Source organism: Rhinoderma darwinii, chromosome 9, assembly GCF_050947455.1.
Source record: "Rhinoderma darwinii isolate aRhiDar2 chromosome 9, aRhiDar2.hap1, whole genome shotgun sequence".
Lineage (NCBI taxonomy): Eukaryota > Metazoa > Chordata > Amphibia > Anura > Rhinodermatidae > Rhinoderma > Rhinoderma darwinii.
In genome coordinates this window covers 7,060,737-7,081,542 of record NC_134695.1, presented here as the reverse complement: position 1 = coordinate 7,081,542, position 20,806 = coordinate 7,060,737, and positions in this window count along the sequence as shown.

The following is a 20,806-nucleotide window of genomic DNA, read 5'->3' as shown; positions in this document are numbered from 1 at the left end:
ACAAAAACCACACATGTGATGCGTAAAAACACGCCTAAACAAGAGCACAAATCATGAACCCAAAATAGAGTATACAGAGGAATGGTCACCCCATGCTGGTATGCATGTAAGTATAGATATATATAGTAACTAGGAAATTACCGCAGATCATAACCGGTCCCAGGAACTATACCAACCAGTATGTTGCATAATACGCGTACAAATGAAACTCCACAACACGAGCCCCGACGCGCGTTTCGCGGTAGCTTTTTCAAGGGGTACTGATGGGAAAGGTTGCAGACGCTATATTTGTACTGGGTAATGGGAGGAGTTATTTAAAAAAAGACCAATAGTAGCCAACTATTCCGAATGAATACTACTGAATCATCAAAGAAGTATCAGGTGTTATGCATCAGTGAGATAAAGAGAGATATCATTACCTGAATATTGCTACATGGAAGACAAACGCCTCCTACTGTGGAGCCTCCTTGCTTGAGGGTTAGCAGAGCTGCTGCGGCAGAAGATGTTCGGCCCGGCTCCTCGAACACGGCACGGAAAGACTGCAGGAACAATGCTAGGTCAGAGGATTCAGGTTCCTATTGTTCCAAAATGGGGTTCGCCCATGCGTGCGCCTTTCCAGCGAGGATGGAGATAATAAATGCTACTTTGGCCTCCTCAGAGGGGAAGAGATGAGCTCGTAGTCCAAAATCAATGGTGCATTGATTGATGAACCCTCTACAGGCTCTAGGGTCACCGTCATAGCGAGGACGAAGAGGCAGTGAAACTGTGGATCTGGAACAAACAGGAGGAGTAACGAGCAGTGGAACGGCAGCAGTCTCTGGAGGAGGAACCGGAGGTGGAACAGGGAGTTCATCCAGTCGGACCATGATGGAGTTTACAGCCTTAAGGAGTTGATCCTGACGTGCCCGTAGGTCATGCATATCCGTCTGTATCCTCTGAACTGCGATCTTAGGCAGGCCAGCGGGTTCCATAGCCTGAGCACACGATCTAAGGCTATGTGGACCCACTAGGCCGCTCCGCCGTAGCAGAGAGGCAGCTGACCAACTCACAGTCTATGCACAAAGTCTATGGTAGGTGTGTAGCACAAGGGTACCTGGGATAGTCCGGATGGCGGCAAGGGCTTAGGCACAAATGGGGCTGGTGGTGGTGGGTTGCGCCAGACATGGCGGATGGTATCCGGGATGACAGGCAATAGCAGACGTGGAGTATTCCAGCAGGCGGAGGTACTATACAGGCTCGGAAACAAGGCACACCATGGGAGACAGGATATAGGAGGCAGGATAAGGGAACACTGGGAGCAAGAAAACACCAAGTGACCATTTTCAATACAGACATGGTAATACTACACCAACGCTCAGGCAAGGAGTGGAAGGGCAGGGCCCTTTTTATAGTACAGGGCGGTCGGGGAAATAATTAATTAATTACATATGTGCGCGCTAGCCCTTTAACCCCTTAATGACCAGCCTATTTTAGACCTTAATGACCGAGCCATTTTTTACGTTTTTCCATCATCTCATTCTAAGGGCGGATTTACACGAACGTGTAATACGCGCGTGTTTTTCACACGCGTCGCACGGACCTATGCTAGTCTATGGGGCAGTGCAGACTGTCAGTGATTTTTGCGCAGCGTGAGTCCACTGCGTAAAACTCACAACAGGTCCTATATTTCTGCATTTTTCGCGTGCTTTTCTGTTTACAAACATCCAAACAGAGTGTAATAATGATGGCGGCAGCAGAAAAAATGGGACATAGATAACTTCAAAACCACAAAAAAGGCCATACTTACTAAGTGGGTGGGTGAAAACCCGTTCCCAGCAGGATGCAGACAGGTCAAAAAATGCTGCAGAAAGAGGGTGCATTAAATAGTGATAACCACTCCCACTAGTCTTGGGGGGAGTGGCGAACTAAGTGCTCACAAGTGTGTGATAAATGAATGTCAGTGTTAGTGTAGTGCTAAGGTGTGAATGCATGGTAAAAAAGAAAAGTGTATGTATGGATTTGTCAGAAATGTGTGATAATGTAATAAGAAATAAATGTGTGATGAATGGGGGTCAGTGCTGTAAATAGTACATGGGGTGTCAGTACTAAGTGTAATACGTGGAGGGACAATGTGCTGGTCGTTTTCACCCACTCACTTAGTATGGCCTTTTTTGTGATAATGATGGCGGCTGCGCAAAAATCACGTAGCCGCGCATCCTATGTGATGACTCACGGAGCTGTTAAGTGCCTTTTGCGCACGTAAAACGCTGTGTTCTTTGCGTGCGCAAAAACGCACACGCTCATGTAAATCCGCCCTAAGAGCTATAACTTTTTTATTTTTGCGTCGACATAGCTGTATAAGGTCTTGTTTTTTGCGGGACAAGTTGTATTTTTTAATAGCACCATTTTGAGGTACATATTATTTATTGATTAACTTTTATAAACTTTTTTTGGGGGGGGGGAATAGAAAAAAAACATCAATTTCGCCACACTTTTTTTCCATCCTAAATTTCCACCGTTTACTGTGTGGTATAAATAACACAATACGTTTATTCAGTGGGTTGTTGCGATTGCAACGATACCAAATTTGTACAGTTTTTGTATGTTTTACTACTTTTACACAGTGAAAACACTTTTTTTTTCGAAATTATTTGTTTTTGTGTCTCCATATTTGAAGAGCCGTAATGTTTTAATTTTTTCGCCGATGCAATTGTAGGAGGGCTTTTTTTGTGCGGGACGACTTGTAGTTTTTATCAGTACCATTTTGGAGTAGATGCAACTTTTTGATCACTGTTTATCACATTTTTTTTAAGACTGGATTCAAAGAAAACAGCAATTTTTGAATGTTTTTTTATTTTATTTTTTACGACGTTCACCGTGCGGGTTAAAAGATGTAATACGTTTATAGTTGGCTTCGTTATGGACACGGCGATACCAAATATGTGTAATTTTTTTACTTTATTTTGTTTGTCAATAATAAAGCGTTTGTAAGGGGGAAAAGTGGGTTTTTCATGTTTTTTTTTTCACTTTTTATTAAACTTTTTTTTTCACTTTTTTACTAGTCCCACTAGGGGACTTTAATATGCGATTATCCAATCGCATTTATATTACACTGCAATACTTTTGTATTGCAGTGTATTATGACTGTCCGTGTAAAACGGACGGGCATCTGCTAGGTCATGCCAGAGGCATGATCTAGCAAGCATTTACTACAGGCAGACCTGGGGGCCTTTATTAGGCCCCCAGCTGCCATTGGAGAAACAGACACACGGCGATCTTATCGCCGGGTGTCAGTGGGATGAGAGGGAGCTTCCTCCCTCTCTCCAAAATCACTCAGATGCGGTGCACGCTATTGAGCACCGCATCTGGAGGGTTAAACGGGTGAGATCGATACTAATATCTGATCTCACACGTTCGAGCAGGGACGCACCCAGCCCTCAGCTACCTCTGGCAGCTGAGAGCAGGAAGATTTGACAGCTCCCTGCTCTGTTTACTTATTCCGATGCAGCGACGTAAAAAGTCTATTGCATCGGAATAAAGCCCATTAGTGACGACGTAAAAACACTATAGGGCGGTCACTAACAGGTTAAGTCCGGGAACAAGCACGCGCGCCCTCGCGGCCATAAGAGACGTCGGCCACAGAGAGGAGGTCTGCAGTCTGCAGGTAAGGGAAGGCTGTGGTCCGGCCTTTACACGTATAGTGGTAGATGCCAGCTATACATAAGAGCTCTGCAGACCATATAAGTGATAACAGCACATTTATATCCAGTGACTCACAGGTGATATTTTCTCTGATTAGAGTCGTTCACTTTGCCTTTCTTTCTCCATCCGGCCCAGACCACTGTGACGACTTAAGGGCTTTTTACACCTGACGATATTCAGCCGGTCACACGGAGCTATGTATGGGGACGAGCGGTCGTTACTCCGATCGCTCGTCCTCATACGTTATTATCATCTCAGCGGTGCGTCTCCCTGTTTACACAGGGAGATGTGCTGCCGACAATGATAATATTTCACTTTTTAAAACGATACGATCAGCAGATGAACAAGCGTTTACTCGTTCATCTGTTGATCGTTGCCCTGTTTACACAGGGAAATTATCAGGAACGACCGCTCTATGAACGCTTGTCATAATCGCCCAGTGTAAAAGGACCTTAATTCCAGCCACTACTCGTCTGCAGAATTTGACTCACAGACATGTTGGTTTCTCAGTTTTCCAGCACCCTCCCCACCCAGAGTGCCCCATATGGTAATAATGATCCCTTAATGCTCCATACAATAAAAGTGCCCTATCAGTAACTGTGTCCCCACACAGTAATAATGCCCCCTGTAGAAAGTGCAAATGTAGATAGAGCCACATTGTCCCCAGTAGATGGCGCCACACAAAGCCCCCTGTAGATAGTGGCACACACACAGCCCCCTGTAGATAGTGCCACACACACCCTCTTGTAGATAGTGCCACACAGCCCCCCTTATACATAGTGCCACACAGCCCCCCTTATACATAGTGCCACACAGCCCCCCTTATACACAGTGCCACACAGCCCTCACTCCTTGTACATAGTACCACCCAGCCCCCTTGTACATAGTGGCACACAGCCCCCTTGCAGCTAAGGCCACACAGCTCCCCTTGTACATAGTGGCACACAGCCCCCCTTGTATATAATGCCACACACCCTCCTTGAACATAGTGACACACAGACCCCCCTTGCACATAGTGCCACACAGCCCCCTGTAGATAGTGCCACACAACCCCCAATGTAGATAGTGCCGCACAGATAGTGCCTTGTACATAGTGCCACACAGACCCCCCCTGTAAGTAGTGCCACACAACCCCCCCACCTGGTACATAGTGCCACACAGCCTCCAGAGCGGTGGCCTACCGCTCTCCCTGATGTCACTCACCTAATTACATTTATGACCTGACCAGAAGGGGGCGGACGGAGCCAATTGATTAAAGCGGTGGCGGTCTGAGTGAGGTCGGTGCCGGCCCAGGAGTGAACCAGTCCAGTCACCTGACATGAGTCACCTGACCTCAGCAGACATGCCTCACCTGTCCACTCCCGGCCCCAACCTCACTCAGGCCGTCATTCACTTGGCCGCGGCCTTGTTTGCACTGCGCATATGCCATAAATGTTCAAGATGGGAACCTATTTAACACCTTAGCGACCAGGCCTATTTTGACCTTAATGACCAAGCTTTATTTTTCACTTTTTACTCCGCCTTCCAAGAGTCATAACTTTTTTATTTTTACGTTGACACAGCCATATGAAGGCTTGTTTTTTGCATGGACGAGTTGTATTTTTCCATTGCACCATTTTTGAGTGCATTTTGTTATACTGATTCATTTTTGTTACCTTTTTTTTGGGAAGGAATTAAAAAAAACAGCTGTTCCATCATTATTTTTTGCGTTTTACATTTATGCCATTCACTATGCGGTTTAAATAACATGTTATCTTTATTCTATGGGTCGGCGCGATTACTGCGATACCAAATATGTATAATATTTTATGTTTTTCTACGTTTGCACAATAAAAATACTTTTAAACAAAAAATATTTGTTTTTGCATAGCCGCATTCTAAGAGCCGTAACTTTTTTATTTTTCCGTCGATGTAGCCATACATGGGCTTGATTATTGCAAGACGAGATGTAGTTTTCATTGGTACTATTTTGGGGCACATCTGACTTATTGATTAACTTTTTTTTGGATGGAATGTAAATAAAGCCGTTTTGACTATGATTTTTGTGGGTTTTTTGTGCGCCGTTCGCCCAGCTGTTTAAATAATTCATGGTAAAAAGTGGTTCTCTTTTATTTTTACTTGCTTTTTGGTATGAAGAAAAATAGCTCCTTGTATCGGGCGCTTCCGTGTAGCTGGTGCGTTGTTTATAACAGACCCATTTTTTTAAGTAAAGTGTAATGATGGGGGTAGGGAAACGGACAAGTGAGCCCTAATCTACCCGCCACTCTGTCCCTGCCTACTTGCAATGACCCGCCCTAGGCGATGGGGTACAACTGGGCGGCGGTCCCTACGCTCAGTAAGTGCACGAGACAAACAGACAAGGGTACACAAAGCTAAGAGAAATGGGGCAGTTGCCACGACAACACCATGAGCAACAAGAGTGGTGAACGAGCCGAGTCAAACCAGGAGTGCACGAGGTACCAAACGCAGAGCAGGAGAGTAGTCAGTAAGCCAGGGTCAGTATAGTTCAAATAGTTATAGGATAGGATCAAATAGTTAGAAGCTGTAGCTGGGCCAGGAAACCACACGAGAAGAATCACAAGCAAAGGAGGAACAGGAAAGGCAGGTATAAATAGACAGAGGGCGGGAGCTAGCTCCGTCTGGCCAGGCTGCGATAGGCTCTCCCACTCCTAAGCCTGCAATCCTGAGTGGTGGAAGATGGAGTCAGTCTCAGAGACATAGACTCAGGTGCAGACTGATTACCTATGGGCGTATACACAGAAGTGAAGTAAAGCTGTTTTATTAAACATTGCGTGGGTAAAAAACAATAAACAAATAAAAGGATAAACATGGATGTACTGCTACGCGTTTCAACGCCGGACCGGCGGCTTCGTCAGGCAGGTCCTGAAACGCGTAGCAGTACATCCATTTTTATCCTTTTGTTTATTGTTTTTTACCCACGCAATGTTTAATAAAACAGCTTTACTTCAAAAAATGGGTCTGTAATGGACAACGCACCAGCTACACGGAAGCGCCCGATACAAGGAGCTATTTTTCTTCATACCAAAAAGCAAGTTTAAAAACCACGTCGAGGAAACTCCAATCCAGTAGGCATCTACCGTGGGTCTGCTCTCGAGGCTAGCACAGTGTACCGGAAAGTTCACCAGACGAACAATAAAGTCAAGTTCTGCTGATTATCCTGCACAACCACACCAGGTGAGTCGATTACAACTCTACCGTAGAAAAAGATTTTATCAGCAAATACAAAATCACCCCAGAGGAGCGCCATTTCTCTTTTTTATACCTTTTCCAAAGCATTTTATTTTTACTGTAATTTTTTTTTTTTTAAATAAACTGTATAACGGTTTCTATGTTTTTCTTTTAGTCCTATTAGGGGCCTTCACCATGCGATCTTTCGATCGCTTATATAATGCTTTGGTATACCAAAGAATTATTGCTTGTCAGAGTAAAACTGACAGGCAATATATTAGGCCATGAAAAATGGCTCGCGGGAAAAAGAAGCAACATGCCCTATCTTTGGGCATTTACGTCTCTGACCTCCCTCCCATTGACATCAATGGGAGGAGGAGAAAGCATATTTTGCTGCGTTTTTTGCCCGCGGCACTCAATGGCTGCGGGCATAAAACGCCACGAAAAACTGAATTTTGAGGCAGATTTTCTGCCTGCAAAAAACTCTGTGTGAACCCAGCCTTAAAAGTCACTTGACCGCGGCATTTAAGGGGTTAAACAGATAGTGGGAGTGGCTATTATTATTTAAATTCACCTGTTCACTCTCCTTTATCAGCGTTTCTGACCTGTCTGTGTCCATTTGTAAGTATGGCCTTTTTCTGTGTTTTTGTGTATATATGTCCCCTCCATTTGTAAGTATGGCCTTTTTCTGTGTTTTTGTGTATATATGTCCCCTTGTTTTTATCTGTACGGTTTGTATATCAGGAACATTAAGTTCCAGTTAGGGACTCGCAAGTCTGGGCATCCTTGTCGTGGATTGCGAGCTTGCGTCCTTTTGGCCAAAATGATTACTAATACCCCAGGTATTTTTCATGCTTACTTATATTTTTGCTTCTTTTGGACACAGCCGAGTCTATGATGCTGGGAGAGTATGGTGTGTTGACATTTGGCATAGCAAGCAGGGTTGCCCGCTCTATGCATTATCAAGGCGTCACAAATAGGCTTCTACCTGGCTATACACATTGCGCCTCATGACTTACACACTATTCCTCCATGTTTCACACACTTGCACCCCATTATTCATTTAGGCACTTTACTCATTACTGCCCCCTATATTTCACTTATATTATTATCACTTGCACATACACTATTCATTTATTATTTTTTACTACACATCTTATGCACCACACGCCACTCCCCTCAAGTCTAGTGGGAGTGGCTATTATTATTTAAAGCACCTGTTCACTCTCCTTCATCAGCGTTTCTGTATATATGTCCCCTTGTTTTTATCTGTACCAATCCTAGCGTTGCAGCGGATGGCCATTTTTTGATGTGGTTTTCAGCCCTGCGGGTAAAATGCGGCAAAGCTGCACTGTGTGAATACACCCTTAGACCCTGTTAACACAGAGGTTTTTGTAGGCAGAAAGAAATGTGCCTCAGAATTCCTTCAGGAATTTTGACCCAGATTTTGTTACTGCCTACACTTTTTATTTGTTTTCGCGGCAGTTTTTGAGGCATTGCTTATAGGGGGTCTGTGTGGCATTAACTACAAGGGGGTTGGTATGGCATTACCTACAAGGGGGCTGTGTGGCACTACCTAAAAGAGGTCTGTCCGGCACTACCTAAAAGGGGGTCTGTGTGGCATTACCTACAGAGGAGCTATGCCAGTATCTATAGAAGGTAGTGTGTGACATTACCTACAAGTGGCTGTGTGGCATTACCTACAGGGGGCTGTGTGGCATTACCTACAGGGGGCTGTGTGGCAATACCTACAGGTGGCTGGGTGGCATTACCTACAGGTGGGCTGTGTGGCATTACCTACAGGGGGCTGTGTGGCATTACCTACTGGGGGCTGTGTGGCATTACCTACTGGGGGGCTGTGTGGCATTACCTACTGGGGGCTGTGTGGCATTACCTACTGGGGGGCTGTGTGGCATTACCTACAGGGGGGCTGTGTGGCATTGATTACAGGGGTCTGTGTGGCACTACCTACAGGGGGTCTGCGTGGCACTACCTAAAGGGGGTCTGTGTGGCACTACCTACAAAGGGGTCTGTGTAGCACTACCTACAAGGGGGTCTGTGTAGCACTACCTACAAGGGGGTCTGTGTAGCACTACCTACAAGGGGGGCTGTGTGGCATTACCTACAAGGGGGGCTGTGTGGCATTACCTACAGGGGGGCTGTGTGGCATTACCTACAGAGTAGCTATGCCAGTATCTATAGAAGGTAGTGTGTGGCACTACCTACAGGGGGGCTGTGTGGCACTACCTACAGGGGGTCTGCGTGGCACTACCTACAGGGGGTCTGTGTGGCACTACCTACAAAGGGGTCTGTGTAGCACTACCTACAAGGGGGTCTGTGTAGCACTACCTACAAGGGGGTCTGTGTAGCACTACCTACAAGGGGGGCTGTGTGGCATTACCTACAAGGGGGGCTGTGTGGCATTACCTACAAGGGGGGCTGTGTGGCATTACCTACAGGGGGGCTGTGTGGCACTATCTAATCTACAAGGGGGGCTGTGTGGCATTACCTACAGAGTAGCTATGCCAGTATCTATAGAAGGTAGTGTGTGGCACTACCTACAGGGGGGCTGTGTGGCACTACCTACAGGGGGTCTGTGTGGCACTACCTACAAGGAGTGCTGTGTGGCATTACCTACAGAGTAGCTATGCCAGTATCTAAAGAAGGTAGTGTGTGGCATTACCTACAGGTGGCTGTGTAGCATTACCTACTGGTGGCTGTGTGGCATTACCTGGGGGTGGGGTGGCTGTGCGGCATTACCAACAGGGGGGCTGTGTCATTACCTACAAGGGGGTGTGTGGCCTTATCTACAAGGGGGGCTGTGTGGCACTACCTACAAGGTGGCTGTGTGGCACTGCCTACAGGGGGGCTGTTGCAGTATGTACAGAGGGCAGTTTGTGGCATTATCTACAGAGGGAAATGTGTGGCAAAAAATTTACAAATGAAATTCATCAGATTTTAAAACGGACAGGGAAAAACACTGATGCAAATCGGGTCAAAATCGGCCGTTAAAAACGGGAACCCGGTCAGGAACGGAAACTGAACAGATGCAAAACCACCGTGAAAAACTACCCAAAACTGACGTTTTTATCAGCCGACACTCGGACGCTGTCGTGTGAATAGAGCCTAAAAGTATTCAAAAAAACACAGAGGAATAAGAAAATATATTTTTTTATTTAAATAAAAACTCTCCCACAAGACCCTCGTTAACCATTTTATTTAACAAAAAAAAAAGAAGTGGCTGTGAGGGCCTTATATATTAGAAACCCCCAATAAGTCACCCCATTTAAAAAACTTCACCCCTCAAAGTATTCAAAACAGCATTTAGAAAGTTTCTTAACCCTTTAGACTTTTCACAGGAATTAAAGCAATGTAGAGGTGAAATTTACAAATTTCAATTTATTTGCAGAAATTCATTTTTACTCATTTTTTTTTTGTAACACAGAAGGTTTTACCAGAGAAACACAACTCAATATTTATTGCCCATATTTTTCAGTTTTTAGAAATATCTCACATGTGGTCCTAGAGCGCTTATGGACAGGCCTCAGAAGCAAAGGAGCACCTAGTGGATTTTGGGGCCTCCGTTTTATTAGGATATATTGTAGGCTTTGTCAGGTTTGAAGAGCTCTTGCGGTGCCAAAACAGTGGAAATCCCCCAAAAGTGACCCCATTTGGGAAACTACACCCCTCAAGGATATTATCTAGGGGTATAGTGAGCATTTTGACCCCACAGGTTTTTTTGCATTTGTAAAGCAATTTCTCCCAAGTAAAACAATACCCCACATGTGATCATAAACGGCTGTTTGGACCCACGGCAGGGCTTAGAAGGGAAAGAGCGCCATTTGGCTTTCCGAGCACAAATTTAGCAGGAATGGTTTGGGGAGGCCAAGTCGCATTTGCAAAGCCCCTGAGAGGACAAAACAGTGGAAACCCCCCACAAGTAACTCCATTTTGGAAACTACACCCCTTGGAGGAAATTATCTAAAGGTATAGTGTAGGTTTAGCAAATTTTTTCTCATTTCCACAAGGACTAAAGGAGAAAAAGCATGGCAAAATTTGTAAAGCAATTTCTCCCGAGTAAAACAATACCCCATATGTGGTCATAAATGGCTTTTTGGACACACAGCAGGGCTTAGAACGGAAGGAGCGCCATTTGGTTTTTGAAGCTCAAATTTAGCAAAATGGTTTGCGGAGGCCATGTCACATTTGGAGAGCCCCTAAGGGACCAAAACCGTGAAAACGCCCAAGAATTGACTCCATTTAGGAAACTACACCCCTTGAAGAATTAAACTAGGGTTGTAGTAAGCTTTTTGACCCCACAGGTGTTTCATCGATTGTATTAGAGTTGGGCAGTGAAAATTAAAAAAAAATGTTTTTCTTCAATAAGACGTAGCTTTAGCTAAAAGATTTTCATTTTCTCAACAAATAAAGGAAAAAAAGAACCCCAACATTATAAAGCAACTTCTCTAGAGTACGACAATGTCCCATTTGTGGTCATAAACTGCTGTTTGGACACATAGCAGGGCTCAGAAGGGAAGGAGCGCCATTTGACTTTTGGAGTGCAGATTTTGCTGGATTGGTTTCTGGGCGCTATGTCGCATTTGCAAAGCCCCTGTGGGACCAAAACAGTGGAAACCCCCAGAAGTGACCCCATTTTGGAAGCTACACCCCTCAAGGTATTCACCTAGGGGTGTAGTGAGCATGTAACCCGGAAGGTGTTTTGCATAAATTAGTGTGCACCCGAAGTTGCAGAGTGAAAATGGGATTTTTTTGCTAGATATGCCAATATGTGATGCCCAGCTTGTACCACCATAACAAGATAGCTCTCTAATTATTATGCTGTGTTTCCCGGTTTTAGAAACAACCTACATGTGGCCCTAATCTTTTGCCTGGACATTCAACCAGGCTCAGGAGTGAAAGAATACCATGCGTAGTTGAGGCCTAATTTGGCGACTTACAAAGTATTAGTTTACAATTTCAGGGCTCTGATGTGAAATAATAAAAGAAACCCCTGAGAAGTGACCCCATTTTGGAAACTACACCCCTCAAGGCATTTCTTAAGGGGTGTAGTCAGCATTTTCACCCCACAGGTCTTTTCCATAAATGATTGCGCTTTGGATGGTGTACAGTAAAAAATTTACATTTTTCCCTAGATATGCCATTTCAGTGGTTAATATGTCATGTTCAGCTTGTGCCACTGGAGACACACGCCCCAAAAATTATTAAAAGTGTTCTCTCGTGTATGGCGATGCCATATATGTGGAAGTATACTGCTGTTTGGGCACGCTGTAGGGTTCAGAGGGGAGAGAGAACCATTTGGCTTTTGGATTTTGCTTGGTAGTAGTTTTGTTTGCAGTTTTACTTGTATTTTAGTTTATAATGTGGGGGTACATGTAAGCTAGGCAGAGTACATCAGGGGCATAGTCAGGTGGTATAATAATGGGATAAACAATAAAATAATCCATAGATGTGTGTTACGATGTGAAGCAATCCTTTCTGCACAGGCCAGTGTCGCACTGATAAATGGTGTGCTTTCCTATCCTCTTTTGGTCCACACTCCGCACATTTGCAGTTTGGGGAATTTTGCTGGGAAAGTGTTGCCCCTGGTATAATACGGGCGCCCTCACTTCCAGCAGATATGTTTGGGCCCTGCCCTTCCTGGCTCCCTAATTTTAGGGCCTTGATAAATTGCCTTTTGAAACAGAAGAAATGTTCCCCTCAGGCCGGCACAACTGCATATTTTTCTTTCCTGACATATTAGAGCCTTAATTAATTAATTTTTTGTAGACGCAGTGGTATAAGGGCTGTTTTTTTTGCGGGACGAGCTGTAGTTATTATTGGTATCATTTTGGGGTACATGCGACTTTTTGATCACTTTTTATCCTATTTTTTGGGAGGCCAAGGTCACCAAAAAACAGCAATTCTGGTATAGTTTTTTAGTTTGCTTTTATACAGCGTTCACCATGCATTATAAATGACATGTTAACTATATTCTGCAGATCAGTATGATTCCGGCGATGCCTAGTTTATAGCACTTTTTTATGTTTTACAACTTTTTGCACAATAAAACTACTTTTGTAAAAAGAATGTCTTTTTTCTGTCGCCATGTTCTGAGAAACATAACATTTTAATTTTTTCATCAACGAAGCTGTATGTGGGCTGTTTTTTTGCGGGACAAGCTATAGTATGTATTGGTACCATTTTTGGATACATGCGACTTTTTGATCACTTTTTATTCCAATTTTTGTAGGACAAAGTGACCAAAAACACCTAAATTCTGGAATGATTTTTTACGTTGTTTTTGTACGCTGTTCACCGCCTGGAATAAATAACATAATATTTTTATAGCTCATGCCGTTACGGACGTGGCGATACTAAATATGTATGGTTTATTTTTTCAATAATAAAGGACTTGATAAGGGAAAAAGAGTGATTGTGTTTTATTTTTTTTTTACTTTTCTTTAGTCCCACTAGCGGACTTGAAGGTCCAACTGTCAGATTATTTTTCTAATACAATGGACTACCTATGTAGTGCAATGTATTAGATCTGTCAGTAATTCACAGACAGCAAGCCGATTAGGCTTCGCCTCCGGGCGGAGCCTAATCGGCTTCCGTAATGGCAAAGCAGGAGGCCATTGTTAGGCCTCCTGTTGCCATAGTAGCAGTCGGCAGTCCTGCGATTGCAGGGCAGAGCTGCCAGCTGCTGCCAACCACTAAGATACAGCGATTGCTTTCGATTGCTGCATCTAACGGGTTAATGGCAGGAATCAGAGCTAGCTCCGCTTCCTGCCCTTACAGGTGGATGTCAGCTGTAAAATAGCTGACATCCACCGCTGATGACACCGGCTGAGCTCCTGAGCCGGCGCCATCTTGCCAGTGGCTATGGCAGCCTATTAGGCCCCGCCTCTGGTCGGTTCCTGAAAGTCTTCTGTACTAGGCATACCGGGTGGCCAGTGTTAGGCCTCCGGTTGCGGATGTAACCATCGGCATCCCGGCAATTTCATTGCTGGGGTGCCAATGAGCTGCAAACACCTTAAATGCAGCGATCACTTTTGACTGCTGCATTTAAGGGGTTAATGGCGTGGATCGGAGCAATCTTCGGTCCTTGCCATTACCCTAGGGTGTCAGCTGTAACATGCAGCCGACACCCGGGGATGGTGGCACCGACTCAGCTTCTGAGCCGGTGTGCACCATTTGTTGTATGGATACGCCAAAATGCGGGAAGAACTAGCTTTCCATGACTTATTCATACGACAAATGTCGGGAAGGGGTTAACACTTCTATGTTTGAAAGCATACTTTGCAGCACTTTTTCACAAGCGCCTAAAACTTTTCGACTGTACCGTATATATATATTTTATTCATTTTTTTAAGGAACATAGAATATAGAAATTCACCAAAAGAAAACCTCAGCAATTTGTTCCTTAAGGAGGCTCTCTCACCAGATTCTCAAATCCCTATCTCCTATTGCATGTAATCGGCGCTGCAATGTAGATAACAGTAAAAAATTTTTTAAAAACGTTTATTTTTGGCCAAGTTATGAGCTATTTTATATATATGCAAATTATGTTTTAAATGGACAACTGGGCGTGTTATTTTTCGTATGTCCAACTGGGCGTGTTTTTAACTGGCCGTGTTTACTTGTTTTACTAACTGAGCGTTGTGAATAGAAGTGCATGATGCTGACGAATCAGTGACCAGTCAGCATCATGCACTCCTCTCCATTCATTTCACACTGCAGCATCACGTTCTTACTAGAACGATGTGCAGCCACATACACAGACATTAACGTTAATCAAGTGTTCTGATAATGAATACACATGACCTCCCGCCTGGACGTCATGTGTATTCAGGATCCTGACACTTCTGAATCTTTTCTGTGAGATTCCAGCAAGACACGCGTACTCGTGCGAGATTACGAGGTTGTAAAGGATTTGCCTGACACAGCTTCTGTGTCGACGCCCGTGGGCAATCAGTCTGCACCTGCTTCTATGTCTGTGAGACTGACCCCATCTTCCACCACTCAGGATTGCAGGCTTAGGAGTGGGAGAGCCTATCACAGCCTGGCCAGACGGCGCTAGCTCCCGCCCACTGTCTATTTATACCTGCCTTTCCTGTTCCTCCTTTGCCTGTGATTCTTCTATGCTTGTTTCCTGGCTTGCTGCTGCTGCTTGTACTACTCATCCTCTGCTTGTTATTGACCTTGGCTTTCTGACCACTCTCCTGCTCAGCGTTTTGTACTTCGTTCTCTCCTGGTTTGACTCGGCTCGTTCACTACTCTTGTTGCTTACGGTGTCTCCGTGGGCAGCTGCCCGTTTCCGTAGCTTCTGTGTACCCTTGTCTGTTTATCTGACTTGCACTTACTGAGCGTAGGGACCGTCGCCCAGTTGTACCCCGTTGCTTAGGACGGGCCGTTGCAAGTAGGCAGGGACTGAGAGGCGGGTAGATTAGGGCTCACCTGTCTGTCTCCCTACCCTGTCATTACATAATCACAGGCCCATATACCTAGTCTACCCTGGTCCCTGACACATCTATGGACCCCTTTGAGACCCTGGCTCAGCAGATGCAGGGCCTCTCCCTACAGGTCCAGGCCCTGGCTCAGAGGGACAACCTGCGTGATGCTTCCCTGGTAGTGCCCCCACCTTACCTCTTGAACCCAAACTCAAGTTGCCTGACCGGTTCTCAGGGGACCGGAAGACTTTTTTCTCCTTTCGGGAGAGTTGTAGGCTCTATTTTCGCTTAAATCCCCACTCCTCAGGTTCTGAGAGCCAGCGAGTGGGTATAATTATGTCCCGGCTCCAGGACGGGCCCCAAGAATGGGCCTTCTCCTTGGCTCCTGACGCCCCTGAACTTTCCTCCATTGATCTTTTATTTTCTGCTCTCGGGCTCATTTATGACGAGACTGACAAGACTGCCTTTGCCGAGAGTCAGCTGGTGACCTTTCGTCAGGGTAAGAGACCTGTAGAGCAGTATTGTTCTGACTTTAGGAAGTGGTGTGTAGCTTCTCAGTGGAATGACCCTGCCTTGAGGTGGCAGTTTAGATTGGGTCTGTCGAACGCCCTGAAAGACCTGCTAGTTAGCTATCCCTCTGCTGACTCCCTAGTCCGGTTATGGCTTTAGCGGTACGACTTGACCGACGTCTCAGGGAACGACGACTTGAACGTTTTTGTGCCTTCTCCTCTGACTCCCCGATGATGACTCCCGAGGTTCCGTTGCTTCGTTCTTCCACGGAAGACTCGGATGTACCTATGCAACTCGGGGCCTCCGTGTCCCCCCAACAACGTAGAGAGTTCCGCAGTAAAAATGGTCTCTGCTGCTACTGTGGGGATGACAAGCATCAAGTGAACAACTGTCCTAGGTGTAAGAATAAGCAGCCGGAAAACTTCCGTGCCTAAGTGATCATCGGGGAGGTCACTTGGGCGCACAGGTATTTCCCGTAAAGATGAAACCTAATAAAATCTTGCTTCCCTTTCAGGTCTCTTTTGGTGGTAGGTCTGCTACCGGTAGTGCCTTCGTGTATTCAGGGTCTTCTGCTAATATTATGTCTGTGGAATTTGCTATGTCTCTAGCTATGCCATTAATTGATTTGCCTAAACCTGTCCCGGTAGTGGGTATCGACGCCACTCCTCTTGCTAATGGTTATTTTACACAACATACCCCTGTTTTTGAACTTCTTGTTGGCTCCATGCATTTGGAGCAGTGCTCTGTACTGGTGATGCAGTGATTATCATCTGATCTGGTTTTAGGCCTTCCCTGGTTGCAGTTGCATAATCCCACGTTTAACTGGAATACTGGGGATCTTATCAAATGGGGTAATGAATGCATGACGTCATGTTTTTCTGTTAATTCTATTTCTCTCCCTAAGGAGGTGAACACTCTACCTGAGTTTGTTCAGGACTTCGCTGATGTTTTCTCTAAAGAGGCCTCCGAAGTGTTACCTCCTCATAGAGAATACGATTGCGCAATCGATTTGGTACCAGGAGCTAAGCTCCCTAAGGGTAGGATATTCAATCTCTCTTGTCCCGAACGTGAAGCCATGAGAGAGTATATCCAGGAATTCCTGGCCAAGGGTTACATTCGCCCCTCTACTTCTCCGATAGGTGCTGGCTTCTTCTTCGTAGGGAAGAAGGATGGTGGTCTTAGGCCGTGCATCGACTACCGGAACTTGAATAAGGTCACTGTAAGGAACCAGTATCCCCTTCCTTTGATTCCTGATCTCTTCAATCAGGTTCAGGGGGCCCAATGGTTCTCTAAGTTTGATCTACGGGGGGGCTTATAACCTTATCCGCATCAAAGAGGGGGATGAGTGGAAGACTGCGTTTAACACGCCCGAAGGTCATTTCGAATACCTCGTCATGCCCTTTGGGTTATGTAATGCTCCCGCGGTCTTCCAGAACTTCATAAATGAGATTTTTAGAGACTGCCTGGGGGTATTTCTTGTAGTGTACCTTGATGACATACTTGTGTTTTCCAAGGACTGGTCCTCCCACATTGAGCATGTCAGGAAGGTGCTCCAGGTCCTTCGGGAAAACAAACGGTTTGCAAAAACCGAAAAATGTGTGTTTGGGGTGCAAGAGATACCATTTTTGGGTCAAATCCTCACTCCTCATGAATTCCGCATGGTCCCCGCCAAGGTCCAGGCTGTGGCGGAATTGGTACACCTGCCTCACTGAAGGCGTTACAGTGCTTCCTGGGATTCGCTAATTATTACAGGAGATTTATTGCTAACTTCTCGGTCATCGCTAAGCCTCTTATTGATCTCACTCGCAAAGGTGCTGATCTCCTCCACTGGCCTCCTGAGGCTGTCCAGGCTTTTGAGGTCCTTAAGAAGTGCTTTATCTCGGCCCCAGTGCTAGTTCAGCCCAACCAAATGGAGCCATTCATCGTGGAGGTTGATGCCTCCGAGGTGGGAGTGGGTGCTGTCTTGTCCCAGGGTACCAGGTCCCTCACCCATCTCCGTCCCTGTGCCTACTTCTCCAGGAAGTTTTCGCCCACTGAGAGTAACTATGGTATTGGCAACCGCGAACTCTTAGCCATTAAATGGGCATTTGAAGAGTGGCGCCACTTCCTGGAGGGGGCTAGGCACCAGGTAACGGTCCTTATCGACCACAAGAATCTGGTTTTCCTAGAATCTGCCCGGAGGTTAAACCCGAGACAAGCTCGATGGGCGTTATTTTTTACCAGATTCAACTTTTTGGTCACCTATAGGGCTGGCTCTAAAAATATTAAGGCTGACGCACTGTCGCGTAGCTTCATGGCCAGCCCTCCTTCGGAGGAAGATCCTGCTTGTATTTTGCCTCCAGGTATAATTATTTCCTCTATTGATTCTGATTTAGTCTCCGAAATTGCGGCTGATCAAGGTTCAGCTCCCGGGAACCTTCCTGAGAACAAGCTGTTTGTTCCCCTGCAACTCCGTCTAAGGGTACTTAGGGAAAATCATGACTCTGCACTATCTGGCCATCCAGGCATCCTGGGTACCAAGCACCTCATTGCCAGAAACTACTGGAGGCCTGGGTTGCTTAAAGACGTTAAGGCCTACGTCGCCGCTTGTGAGGTTTGTGCTAGGTCCAAGACTCCCAGGTCCCGACCAGCGGGCTTACTATGTTCTTTGCCCATTCCCCAGAGACCTTGGACCCATATCTCCATGGATTTTATCACCGATTTGCCTTCATCTCAAGGCAAGTCGGTGGTGTGGGTTGTAGTAGACCGCTTCAGCAAGATGTGCCATTTTGTGCCCCTCAAGAAACTACCCAATGCTAAGACGTTAGCTACCTTGTTTGTCAAACACCTCCTGCATCTCCATGGGGTTCCTGTCAATATCGTTTCTGACAGAGGGGTACAATTTGTTTCATTGTTTTGGAGAGCGTTCTGTAAAAAGTTGGAGATTGATCTGTCCTTCTCCTCGGCTGGAAAAACGGAGAGGACTAATCAGTCTCTAGAACAATATTTAAGGTGTTTTATCTCTGACTGTCAACATGATTGGGTCTCATTCATTCCCCTCGCCGAATTTTCCCTTAATAACCGGGTCAGTAACTCGTCAGGGGTCTCCACCTTTTTCTGTAATTTTGGGTTTAATCCACGGTTCTCCTCCGTTTCACCTGGTAGTTCCAACAACCCTGAGGTAGATGTCGTTCATCAGGAACTGTGCACAGTCTGGGCCCAGGTTCAGAAGAACCTAGAGGCGTCCCAGAGCATACAAAAGACTCAGGCAGATAGAAGACGTTCTGCTAACCCCTTGTTTGTGGTCGGGGATCTGGTGTGGCTATCTTCTAAAAATTTGCGCCTTAAAGTCCCATCCAAGAAGTTTGCTCCCCAGTTTATAGGGCCGTACAAGGTAATTGAAGTCCTTAACCCTGTCTTTTTGAGTGCACGACGTCTTTCATGCCTCCCTACTTAACGCTGCTCCCCGTCCCCGTTCTCACCCCTGAGGGGGTAGAATTCGAGGTGGCCAAGATTGTGGACAGCAGGATGGTCCAAGGCTCCCTCCAGTACCTGGTCCATTGGAGAGGATACGGGCCTGAGGAGAGGACTTGGGTACCCGCCCGGGATGTTCACGCTGGGGTATTGCTCAGGAGGTTCCACATTCATTTCCCCAATAAACCAGGTCCACCTAGAAAGGGTCCGGTGGCCCCTCATAAAAGGTGGGGGGGTACGGTAAAGGATTTGCCTGACACAGCTTCTGTGTCGACGCCCGTGGGCAATCAGTCTGCACCTGCTCCTTTGTCTGTGAGACTGACTCCATCTTCCACCACTCAGGATGGCAGGCTTAGGAGTGGGAGAGCCTATCACAGCCTGGCCAGACGGAGCTAGCTCCCGCCCACTGTCTATTTATACCTACCTTTCCTGTTCCTCCTTTGCCTGTGATTCTTCTATGCTTGTTTCCTGGCTTGCTGCTGCTGCTTGTACTACTCATCCTCTGCTTGTTATTGACCTTGGCTTTCTGACCACTCTCCTGCTCAGCGTTTTGTACTTCGTTCTCTCCTGGTTTGACTCGGCTCGTTCACTACTCTTGTTGCTCACGGTGTCTCCGTGGACAGCTGCCAGTTTCCCTAGCTTCTGTGTACCCTTGTCTGTTTGTCTGTTTTGCACTTACTGAGCGTAGGGACCGTCGCCCAGTTGTACCCCGTCGCTTAGGACGGGTGGTTGCAAGTAGGCAGGGACTGAGTGGCGGGTAGATTAGGGCTCACCTGTCTGTCTCCCTACACTGTCATTACAGAGGTAAACGAGATTTCGTTTCCCTTGTTGGAAATCTCACAGAAAAGTTTCAGAAGTGTCAGGATTCTGAATACACATGACGTCCAGGCTGGAGGTCATGTGTATTCATTATCAGGACACTTGATTAACGTTAATGTCTGTGTAAGTGGCTGCACATCGTTCTAGTAAGAACGTGATGCTGCTGTGTAAATGAATGGAGAGGAGTGCACATGATGCTGACTGGTCACTGATTCATCAGCATCATACACTTCTATTCACAACGCCCAGTTAGTAAAACAAGTAAACACGCCCAGTTAAAAACACAATACACGCCCAGTTGGACATACGAAAAAAAACACGCCCAGTTGTCCATTTGAAAGCTCATTTGTATATATATATATATATATATATATATATATATATATATATAAAATAGCTCATAACTTGGCCAAAAATGAACGTTTTTAAAAAAAACAAAACATTACTGTTATCTACATTGCAGCGCCGATCACATGCAATAGGAGATGGGGATTTGAGAATCTGGTGACAGAGCCTCTTTAATATCCGTCTCCCCCTTATATATTTTATACATATTTTTTTTTATTATATTGCGATCACAACTGTAAGAAATGTGTAAAGAATTATTCTATATCTGTCCCGGACAATTAGACATTTTCGCCTTTCTTCTCCTTACAATTCTATGTCTGGCTGTAAGACTGGCTGCAGAAGGAATCCTGCCTCAT